This window comes from Triticum urartu, chromosome 6A (genome assembly GCF_056163025.1).
Source record: "Triticum urartu cultivar PI428250 chromosome 6A, HENAU_Tu73, whole genome shotgun sequence".
Classification (NCBI taxonomy): Eukaryota; Viridiplantae; Streptophyta; class Magnoliopsida; order Poales; family Poaceae; genus Triticum; species Triticum urartu.
The window spans coordinates 592,702,217-592,709,411 of NC_141878.1; the positions used below are offsets into that span (position 1 = coordinate 592,702,217).

At 47.5% G+C, this 7,195-nt stretch overlaps 1 pseudogene; it reads right to left on the reverse strand.

Moving 5' to 3' along the window:
• Positions 1 to 860: 860 nt before the first annotated feature.
• On the reverse strand, positions 861 to 2,283 carry LOC147966872 (uncharacterized; annotated as a pseudogene).
• Between the last annotated feature and the right edge of the window lie 4,912 nt (positions 2,284 to 7,195).

Sequence of the window (7,195 nt, forward strand, 5' to 3'; positions counted from 1 at the left end):
CCTCCGACAACCACCGGCAGGGAGGCCGCCGAAACCTTCCGATTAAGCTCATCAAGGAAGGACGCGGATCTATTGTGGTCAGCCGGGCCATAGACGATGATAACCTCCCATTTAAAGTTCAGGGCCCGTTCATAAAGCTCCATACTAACAAAGAACTGGCCCCGGTCCATACTTCCCACCTCGAAGGTGGCATCCTTCACACCCAGAAGGATGCCACCCGAATGGCCGGCGTTCCCACTAGAAGGGAGCCAGTGCCATGCAAAGAGGTGGGAGCTCAGTCGGTCAAGCTCCGGCAATGAGAAGTCAGAGCGCATGGTTTCCTGGATCGCCACTATGTCAATATGCTCATCGCGAACGTACTCGATGGGTTGGCGGCGTCGGCCGTCATGGCCAAACCCGTGGATGTTCCAGAATAGGGCACGCATTAAGGAGCCATTGGGGGGCTGCTTGACCCCAGGACGCGGGGGGCGCTTTGGGCGCGGAGAGCGGCAGTGCGAGAGCGGGTGCGGCCCCGAGGCTCAGCCTCCACCGCAGGGGGGCGGCCAGCCGTCCTCCGGGGCTGAGACGTGGTAGCCACCGGAGGAGGGCCCGAGGGGATGGGGGGAGCGAGGAGGGTCTGACGAGCCTCCGCCAACTTCCCATCAAGAATCTCGCGAGCCTGGATGGCCGCTATCTGCACCTTGCAGATTATTATCAGACAGATACAAATTGTCAAGGTAGTACATGCTAATGTGTATCTTTTGTCCGAGAGATAGTAGGACATGGGAGCAGATCCAGTGTTCCTCCAAAGGAGTCCCCACCGGTTGCCTCCAATACTGATAAAGGCTCTTGCCCCGCTTATTTCCAACAAAGACTCTGTTTCATGGTACCCCACCTCCCAGATTATTATCAGACAGATACAAATTGGTGAGGTGTTGCAAGCCACCCAGCTCTCCTGGAATGAAGCCCGACAAGTTGTTTTGCTGAAGGTTTAGGTATTCTAACAGGCCAAGACTACCAAAAGAACTTGGAACTTGACCAACGAAATTGTTGAATGACAAGTCTAACCACTCTAGCCCAGAAATATTGCCTAGTGATGCTGGGAGATGACCTTCAAAATTGTTATCCTCCAATGTGAGATATTGAAGATCCAGGAGGGTATCACCAAAGTTAGATGGCAGTGTTTTCCCAAGCATATTGGAACCTAAGGGACAAATATTTGAGAGAAGACTGATTGTATTTGTACAGAGTTTCTGGGATTCCACCTGATAGCATATTTTCAGCAAGGTATAAATCAGAAAGATTTGGTAGTTTTCCCACCTCATCACGAATGGTTCCGGTGAGCTTATTATCAGCAAGCCAGATGTGTTCAAGCTGACTGCTGTTTTTTAGGCTTGGTGGGATTTCTCCGGTCAGATTATTGAAGGAAAGATCTAACCACACTAGATTGGACAGGAGGTCTATACCACTGCGAACTTCTCCTATTAGTAAGTTGCTAGACAGGGATAGGTACGGTAGACTAGAGCAGTTTGTAAGAGTATCCGGATTGATCCCTTGCAGTGAGTTGTACCGCAAGTCAAGGAACTCCAATCTTTGGAGACGGTTGAAAGGAGGTATCTCGCCGGTGAAGCCATTCATTGACAGTTCCAGACTCCTAAGGAATGTTATATTCCCGAGGGATGGTGAAATCGTGCCCGACAACGATAGGTTCATAAGGTTCAGCCCGATGACTCGCCCTGGGTGCTTCGTCTGCAGAGGACGCCGTTCCATGTGCAAAGGGGGACACCGACGTGCCATGATCTCAAGGCTTGCCTTGAGTTGTTGGTGATGGCCCGCTTGAAATCTAGCAGCGGGATCATGTCCGTGCTGTTGTCATGGACTGTCGTCGTTGAGGAGGAGTAGCGGATGGTGCCGACTCCACAAGAAACGAGCAGCAACGACAGTAGCGTAAGGATGTGGGCGAGCCTCGCCGGTTGACTGGCACATGTAAGAAGGCCTCCCTGACCTGCAAAGTGTGAGGAGTAAATGAGCAGCGCAATGACAGTAGCATTAGATCGAGGATGCTGCCGACTTGCTGGGCTGGATCGCATGGAACGGCATGGCAGCTGTGTGAGCTTTCTCTCATGAATAATACTAGCAATAATTTCTCTAAATATGATCATATAATTCAGCTTGAATACCCATGTGAAATAAAAATATTAGCTATGATGAACAAGACGAATGTTTAGCAGCACTTCACTAGTAAGGACTCTGGAGGGCACCTTTGCTTGGCCGGATCGCACGGAACGACAGCCTTTCTTGCATGATGTTGCTGCCGGGCGCTGTGTCGTCTGTGTTGAAACGACAGACGCTCAGCTTGCAGAGGTTCCACGAGTTTAAAACCGGCCACTCTCATATCACAGAGAAAAAAGGAGAAGTGACCTCAGGTCAGTCCACCTCTTTCAAGTCCAGTCATCCTTCAGTTGGGCTCCATGGGTGCGTCTTAGCCAGAATCGGACAGAGAGAGGTTCTCTTTTGACACTGGACAAAACGACGGTTGTCTTCGATGGACGTCGTGCTCTGCCAGACCCTCTTGATTTTTGCCCTTTATATAAATACAAAGTGCATTCAGGTTTGGAAGCATTCAGGAAAAAAGGTTTATTTTACTCAACAAACTTGAAGAACGACGACTTACCAAACAGAACTTTGAAGAAGTGCACGCCAACTTATCTGTCTTCTGTGCATGCCGGCCTGTCCGAATCATTCGAATGCGACCACGCCTTAGTGAGTGAAACTAAGAAGAAAAGAAGTGTCTGTTTTATGTCTTAACTCTGTTTCATGTCAGAGTTGATTTAGCAGCAGCAGTATTCAAAACGGAGCTGGAGGCCTTCCAAACAAACCAAACCTTCTCCCATTTTATCTTGCAACCGCTGCCCTCCCTTCCCTTGAGTGACCTGAGCGCGAGGGAGACGACATTGAGCACGTCGAGCAAGACCAGTCTGGCCTCCTCATCATGTTGACCAGAGCTCACGAAAGCCATGACCCATGAGTGACACGGCTTCTCTGTAATTGCCTGACGTTACAGTGGCTAGACAAACATGTCTCGATTTTCTTTCATTACGTTTACAATAACGGGGGTACTTCATTACCTTTACGTTGCTCCTGCAGAACCAATCACCTCCATAGTGGTAATTAATAAGCTGAATGAGGTTGTTTAAACAAATTCATGTTGTTACGATGCTAAGTCTGATCACACAAAACAGAACAAGGACGTCACTCACTAACTTCCCGAGATCAAAATCAACACAGAAGAAAACTTTCCGGTGTCGTTATCATACTGTCTACAGTGTCCACACTATCCACACTGTGTACTTTGCTTGCTGGATTACTTTGACTGTCCAAGTCATTATAAGTTTTTGTCTTAACTCCAATATTAGAACAATCAGCACGACAAGACCTAGACGTGGACTAGATTTTTTGTAGACCGTTCAATGGGAGCGATCGGTAACTGGCCAGTGGCTAGCATGACATATCCTGATTATGATTTTTTTCTGAAAGTATCCTGATTTGTTTTGCAGATTGCTGAGCACTGAGAGCCAGATCTCACCAAATCATTTATTGCCAAAGAGAAGGTTGGGAAGGCCCAAATCCTGAGAATTACACACGGCCAAAAAACAAAACAAAACAAAACAAGAGTGACAGGTTTGCTCTTGAGATCCTGGTGAGCATAAATTAGATTAACAGTATGGTGTGGCATGAAATCAAATATTAGAATGAATACTCTATATGATCAGGTAGTACATAATGTGTATCTTTTGTCCAATACTCCCTCCGTTCCTAAATATAAGTCTTTTTAGAGATTACACTATAATCTACATACGGATGTATATAGACATATTTTAGAGTGTAGATTCACTTATTTTGGTCCGTATGTAGTCTATAGTGAAATCCCTACAAAGACTTATATTTAGGAACGGAGGGAGTACATAGTAGGACATGGGTGCAGATCCGGTGTTCCTCCAAAGGAGTCCCCACCGGTTGCCTCCAATACTGATAAAGGCTCTTGCTCCGCTTATATTTCCAACAAAGACTCTGTTTCATGGTACCCTGCCTTCTAGATTATTATCAGACAGATACAAATTGGTGAGGTGTTGCAAGCCACTCAGCTCTCTTGGGATGAAGCCCGACAAATAGTTTTGCTCAAGGTGTAGGTGATGTAAGAGTCCAAGATTACCAAAAGAACTTTGAACTTGACCAACGAAATTGTTGAATGACAAGTCTAACCACTCTAGCCCCGAAATATTGCCTAGTGACGCTGGGAGATGACCTTCAAAATTGTTATCCTCCAATCCGAGGGCTCCAAGATTCAGGAGGGTATCACCAAAGTTAGATGGCAGTGTTTTCCCAAGCATATTGGAACTTAAGGTTAAATATCGGAGAGAAGAATGATTGTATTTGTACAGGGTTTCTGGGATTTCACCTGATAGCCAATTTGCATCAAGGCCTATTTCAGAAAGATTTGGGTGTTTCCCAACTCATCAGGAATGGTTCCGGTGAGCTTATTATCGGCAAGATAGATATATTCAAGCTGACTGATGTTTTTTAGGCTTGGTGGGATTTCTCCAGTGAGATTATTTTTGTAAAGATTTAAACTCACTAGATTGGATAGGTGACCTATATCTTGGGGAATTTCACCTATTAGTGAGTTGTTAGACAGGCCTAGGTACAGCAGATTGGAGCAGTTTGTAAGAGTATCTGGAATGATCCCTCGCAGTGAGTTTTCTGCCAAGTGAAGGTACTCCAATCTTTGGAGACGGTTGAGAGGTGGTATCTCACCGGTGAAGCTATTTGTGGACAGGTCTAGGTACACTAGATTGGAGCAGTTTGTGAGAGTATCTGGAATGATTCCTCGCAGTGAGTTGTTTCTCAGGGAAAGGTACTTCAATCTTCGGAGACGGTTGAGAGGAGGTATGTCGCCGATTGTTAGAGTTGTGTCGAATATAGTGTACAACGTAGGTTACAGTTGGACTTGTAGTTGTATTGTGTTTAGATAGGATATGGAGTGTCCTAGTAGGACACTTGTATCCTAGGCCTCTCATATATAGCGGGGCTAGACACACGATGTAACCTATGCCAACATAATAGCACAGGCGCGCAAGGGGAGCCGGCGGCGTGTGCCGGCGCCCGGGTGGCCGGTGTGCGGTATTGTGACGGTGTCACGGGGAAGAGCGCCCGTAGTCAAGCCCGGGATGTAGCCATATCGGTGAACCTCGTTAACAAATCTCGGTGTCGTGCTCGTGTGATTGCTTGGTCCTCGGATGATCAACGGTATTGCCTCGAATTTATTCTAACAAATGGTATCATGAGTTAGGTTGTTCGGAGGCCGTGGATTGTTGATCTAGAGGAAATATCAAGTCTGAGATGCAGCCGGTTGTGGCGTGGTTCTCGGCGAGATTGAGAAAAAGTAATCAGAGGCGGCGGTGCAACGCGTGGGAGAGGAACCTATCTATTGGATCAATCGAGAGCGATCTCGCCGAGTCCGTGGTTGAGATCGGAACCAGCAGGCGCGTGTGCGAGTGCCAACAGAGGAGACGTGCGGCGGTCGATCGGTTGATCGATCGGGCGAGCGTACAGGCGGCACTGAGCTAAGCAAGCGTCAAATCGATACGATCTCGGCGAGTTGGGATGCGTGAGACTTGTGCGAGCGGCCGGGGAGCAGCTGGTCCAGGCAAGGCCCAGGGCGTTCACGCGAGGCAAAGGCCCAGCGGGCTGTGGAGCAGCCGGCTCGGTCGTGGTGCGTGGCCGAGCACAGGTGCGGCGGAGCTGGCTCGATGATGTTGTCCCACGCCACGCAGGAACTCATGAGCTTGCCGGAGATTTGTTTGAAGACAAAAAAAAGGGAGACCGAGTCTCCATAGTACTGACACGGACAGGCAGGCAAATCAATCGGTGAAAGAAATCCATCAAGGGATATGTGCATCCATCGGAATTGGCAAGTGCTTGGACAAGGCAATTAGCCAGCATCTGGGTTGAGTGCCATGGAGCTACACACGTGAAGACCAGAATAATTTTTGGTTGGAATTTGCTAGATGTACACGGACTGCAGGGCGTTGCGTCTGGTAGCAGCTTGGTTATTTTTTCATGGGTCAGCCGTACAAAGAATCATGATGTCAACGGGTATCAGGTTTGAGGTGGAGAAGTTGGATGGGACTAAAAACCTTGGGTTATGGCAGACAATGGATGAAAAATTTGTTGGCACAACAGGGATGCTTGAGGGCGTTGCGGGAAGTCATGCCAGCTAAGATGAAATTATGTGTGATGGATGGAAATTCGCGGAAGATGATTTGGGAGCCTCGAGCATGTCATACAGTCGAACGAGTTCGGCTGGGTCGGACTAGGCAGTCTGACGGATCGATGTGAGTCGATTAGTACAGAAGACGGTGGTGGATCGGCGATGACGACATAGGAGCGTGATGCTGATGGTGACCGACTTCTGGACATGGAAACACGTGGTGCACATGTCCGAGGCTTGTGCGGCTTCGACAAGACTATGGCGCGGGATTGATTCAAGGTGGTGTATACACGGAGCTTGAAGTCGATGAGGCGCAAGGATGGATTAATCAACACTGTGTCCACAGTGTCCACAGTGTCCACACTGTGTACATTGCTTGTTGGATTGTTTTAACTGTCCAAGTCATTATAAGTTTTTGTCTTAATTAACTCCAGTATTAGAAAAATCAGCATGACAAGACCTAGACGTGGACTAGCTTTTCTTGTAGACCATTCAATGGGAGCGGTCGGTAACTGGCCAGTGGCTAGCATGACATATCCTGATGATGATTTTTTTTCTGAAAGTATCTTTTTGATTTGTTTTACAGATTGCTGAGCACTGAGAGCCAGGTCTCACCGAATTATTTATTGCCAAAGAGAAGGTTGGGAAGGTCCCAACCCCGAGAATTACACACGGCCAAAAAACAAAACAAAACAAAACAAGAGTGACAGGTTTGCTCTTGAGGTCCTGGTGAGCATAAATTAGATCAACAGTATGGTGTGGCATGAAATCAAATATTAGAATGAATACTCTATATGATAAGGTAGTACATAATGTGTATCTTTTGTCCAATACATAGTAGTACATGGGAGCAGATCCGGTGTTCCTCCAAAGGAGTCCCCACCGGTTGCCTCCAATACTGATAAAGGCTTTTGCTCCGCTTATTTCCAACACAAAGACACTGTT